Here is a 4,881-nt window from a genome sequence, read left to right as displayed (position 1 = left end):
AATAGATCCCGATTGTTATGGTTTTGGGTCTGGCGAGTAAATATATATGTGCCTACGATTTCAGAAAAATCGTTATAAATGTGAATCTTGGGAGATGCTTGACAAAAGCGGACGACAATTATGCAGAGAAGGCGGATGATAGTTCGACGGCGTGGTTTGAACTTTGTAGCAGCCTCTGCGCACCATGCACGTGCAGTTGGATGAGGCGGGCTGCATTGCCGCAAGCACGACATGAGATGGCATGAACTTCCTTTTTTAATAAAAAACGAGCAGCGCGCATAACAAGCTGCCGGCTCTCGCGGATTGGCTAGCTCAAGCGCTACGTTCTGTTGTAGCTGACCTGGGTTCGACTCTTTTGTCTCTGGACTTCATCCAAGTGTACAACTTGGGAGGATGGAATTTGTAGAGATTCCATCCAATAAGTATAGAAACCCACCAGTATGTCAGTATGGTTTTGGCTCTGGCGAGTATATATGATGAGGAAGAACCTTTGTGATTTGATGAAACACAGAGTTCATAAAATTGAGTAGATGCAATGCGATCTATGTATGATATAATTATGAGGAATGGCACGTGGTCTTTGCATGTCTTGCTCCGCGCAAAAAGACCATTGGCACTAATTGGATTTTCGAGTTAAAACGTAAGCATGGTGGTAGTGTTGATTGTTATAAGGGTAACATGTGGCAAAAGGCTATGCACTAGAGAAAGGCATTGATTTTGATGAAACTTTTGCTCCAAACTAATGTAGAATGACCATCCATAGCATTCCTATATTGGTAGTTCATAATGGTTGGAATATACATCGGTTGGACGCAAAGATTAGATTTCTCGATTGTGAGTTTAGGAAGTGTATGTAGTGCAACCTTGTGGTTTTGTAAAAAAGGCCAAGAAAACAAGATGTACATGCTTAGAAAGTCTTTGTATGATTTAAGCAAGCTCCACTTGCTTGGTATGAAGACTCCATGTGGTTTCCAAAATAGTCCAATTAACAGCACTTTGTATGTCAAGCATGCGGATGATGTAGTTTTTATCATTATGCTCTCATTGGACCAACTGAGAGACATATTGTTGATGTTAAGGCTCGTTTGAATGTCTCTTTTGAAATGTTGTTTTAGACTCGGATTAGGTTGGTTGCAATCACACGTGAGTATCCACTAGTGGTTTTTATTTCATGCTCAAAACTCGTGCATATCTTGGTTAAAAAGCCACCTATAGTGCTTGCTTCTAGTTGTGACTTTGAGTATAGAGCAGGTTTTTGTAGCTATGATTGAGTGTGGTTGGCTCAAATGTCTTTTGACTTATTTGGGTATTGGACAGGAGTCAGCCACCATTTTCTTCACTAGCAGTCAAAGCGCTTTGGTAGCTGTGAAAAACCTAGTGTTCTGTGTTTGCATGAAACACATTGAGTTGCATAATTACAAGAGAGGTCAACTTTGCCTATGTTCCTGTGCAAGACAATCTTGTTGTTCTTTTCACAAAGGCTTTGCCTCATGAGAAGGTCCAAATTTTTTAAAAAGCTTTGGACTTACTCCTCTTTGAGGACTAATCACATAGGGTCATGCACTTTCTTATACATAAGTGCTAGCTCAAGTTCACCACATCACTCCTAGAGGCCATTTGTTACCATATTATGGGAGTGATGGATACACTTAGGATCATGGGGGAAACTTTTTTCTTAGCTAGGAGGTTTTCTTCCTCTTGCTTGTATATACAGCCTTCATTCTAGGGCAAGCCTTATCTTTGTTTTTAGCACAATCAATAATACAATTTTCTATGGTGTGTGCCCTTGAGCTTCTCCTTTATCTTGTCCAGCTTTGCGTGCAACTGTCAAAGTCGATGATGTGGAAGCGTACAGACCAAGGGGAGAAAGCACGAGAGAGAGAGAGAGAGAGAGAGAGAGAGAGAGAGAGAGAGAGAGAGAGAGAGAGAGAGTCTCCTGAACCAACCAACCTTGGCAATGAAGTGATGATGATACAATGGGGGTTGAGGGTTGCTTATATAGCAACCTCAGTAAATTGCCCTACCCAGACTTTGACAAATAAGTAAAATAAAGACCTAAAAGTCAAACTAAATAATGAGATCACATTGGGCAATCCACTTGAGATGCCAAAACTCTAACACCCTCTTTGCAGCTGTTGGGGTATAAAGCCCAATGTGGTCGCCCAGGTAAGTGGGCGGGCCGCCAGGTATGTACACATATTCTTTTGTAAAATCTAATAAGAACTCACTATGCTCTACACATTACAGTAGAGCGAGTTCACCATATCGTCGTGCTCTTCTTCTCGCACTCTCTCTCGCGTCGCACTTCCGCAAGCCCAATGTGGTCGCCCAGGTAAGTGGGCGGGCCGCCAGGTATGTACACATATTCTTTTGTAAAACCTAATAAGAACTCACTATGCTCTACACATTACAGTAGAGCGAGTTCACCATATAGTCGTGCTCTTCTTCTCGCACTTCCGCTCGTACTCCTTCAACTGGTATCAGAGCTCAGATCGAGGCTCGGGGCAGCATTTGCAGGTAGCCAGAGCCACCTGCTCAGATTGGAGTGAGATTCGACAGGCGAAGACACGGCCCCAATTCCTGTGGGCAAGCCCTAAGGGCTTGGTGTACTCAGAATTTCATTCTGAGGTCATCTCGGCCACCGTCCGACTTCGACAAAGATTTGCGCAGGCCATTTTCGACTACGTGGTCTCGGCGGGTGCAGATCCGACTCTGCAAATTTGGGGTTTCGGCCTACGACTGCAGGTGCTGAGGATATCGGCACTCCCAGAGTGTTGATTTGTGGCTGTCTACACATCGAAGGACGGCTCACAGTTCTTGGAGGCGTGTCACATACGACACGGGCGCATCTACACACAGACTGTAGGCGACATTCACTAGTTCATCAAGTAGCTTGTGTTTGCTGCTTGATATTCCAGATTTCATCCTGACATTGCAGGTACTTCCACATGGGATGTATTGTCAGAGATGATGTATGTCTGTTGAGGGTTTGCTGGCTGTGAGTCACGCAGCAAACAACCGCCTCAGTGGTTACAGCATATAGTGGGAAATTTGTGGATGTATGATTTTGTGGGAAGTCTATGTACTGTCAAATTTACTGCAGCCTTTGTTGAGGGTCGAGTGAGGTTTTATTGAGCTGGGGGATTCTCGAATGTTGAGATCCTTTCGGTGATACAGGTCTTGGAGCGATCCTTCGAGCACCCTTAGATAGGCAGCTAGGATGTATTGATTGTGAGTTAGATAGTTGGGATTGCATCTTTGCTTTACTGCCGTTGAGGCATTGTCGCAGTCTATGCTTACAGGACAGTGAGAGACAGTACAAGTGCAGGACAGGTTTACCCACAGCTTACAGTGTTAGAGAGACAATGGTTTTTTGAGCTGTTTTTTGGTCAGTTTTTGAGTACACCAGAGCCATTTTACAAAGGAGACTCTGCCAAAATTTATGTAGAATCTGAAGCTTTCTTGGTTCATTTGACAAGTTGATATTGGTTCAGAGGTTAGTTTACAGGGGAAACTCTGCCGAATTTTTCCCAGGAAAGTAAACTACTGTGAAGCGTAGCTATGGCTGGATCATAGGACACTGCTCTTTACAATATCAAGAAGCTGGATGGAACCAATTTCCCATTGTGGAAGAAGCAGATTTGGCACATGTTGGTACAAAAGAAGCAAATAAAACCTATAAAGCTCAAGGGGATAAAACCAGAAGATATGGACGAAGATGAATGGAGCGAAATGGATGAATTGGCACTTTCTACCATTATGCTGACTTTGGCAGAAAGCGTTTACTTCAATGTAGCAGACGAGATGTCGGCTTATCAAGCATGGTTAAAGCTGAGTGATCTTTATGAGAAGCAGAGTGCAGCTTCACAGGTATACTGGCTTAAGAAGCTTGTTGACTTGAAGATGAAAGAAGGGACATCTATGTCCAATCATCTGAATGAATTCAACACAATCTACAGTCAATTGTCAGCTCAAGGTGTCAAGTTTGATGAACCTGTTAGAGCTATGTTCCTGTTGATCACATTGCCTGAAAGTTGGGACACTTTTCGCACAGCTTTGAGTAATTCTGCACCTCCAGATGGTTTGAACATAGCAGGTGTAGAAGGAAGTCTGCTTACTGAAGAAACCAATAGAAAGACAATGGACAAAGGCAAAGGAACAGCCTTAGTTGTCAGGGGAAGGACCAAAGAAAAGTACAAAGGTGGAAAGAGGAATTAGTCTCGTAGCAAGTCCCGCAATGCTAAAGGCAAGAGTGACATAGAATGCTACCATTGTGGCAAAAAGGGTCACATGAAAAGAGACTGCAGAGAATGGAAAGCAGAAAAAGGCAAAGAGAAAGCTGAAGACCATGGTGAGAAGAACAAGTCCTCAGTGAAGATTCAAGAAATAAATTTGACAAACACTGTTGCAGAGGATGACAGTCTAGTGTCAGGAGACATCTACTTCTTAAAGAATACAATGGACTCAGCTCTTCTTACAGCATATGATGGAAATGCACTGAGTGACTGGATTATAGACTCAGGGGCATCACTTCATGTGTCTCCAAACAAGGAGTGGTTTACCTCTTATGTGACCACTAAAGATCATGTTCGGCTAGGCAATGGGCAGACATGTGAGATCTTAGGTGTTGGAGATGTTCAATTGAAGTTTCAGAATGGCTCTTCTTTCACGCTGAAGAATGTGAGACATGTTCCCGCAATTACAAAGAGCTTGATCAACACAGGTTTACTTGATGATGCTGGCTACGTCACCACTTTTGGACAGAACATGTGGAAGATATCCAAGGGTTCTATGACAGTAGCACATGGAGTAAATTCTGGAGGACTTTACATTATTTATGTATCAAATGTCTCTAAAAATGTAATCAATGTAACCGAGCAG

The sequence above is a fragment of the Adiantum capillus-veneris genome, chromosome 6, assembly GCF_014529385.1.
Source record: "Adiantum capillus-veneris isolate H3 chromosome 6, ASM1452938v2, whole genome shotgun sequence".
NCBI classification, from domain to species: Eukaryota; Viridiplantae; Streptophyta; class Polypodiopsida; order Polypodiales; family Pteridaceae; genus Adiantum; species Adiantum capillus-veneris.
The sequence above is the reverse complement of the archived record's forward strand: the minus strand, read 5'-3'. Positions refer to the sequence as shown.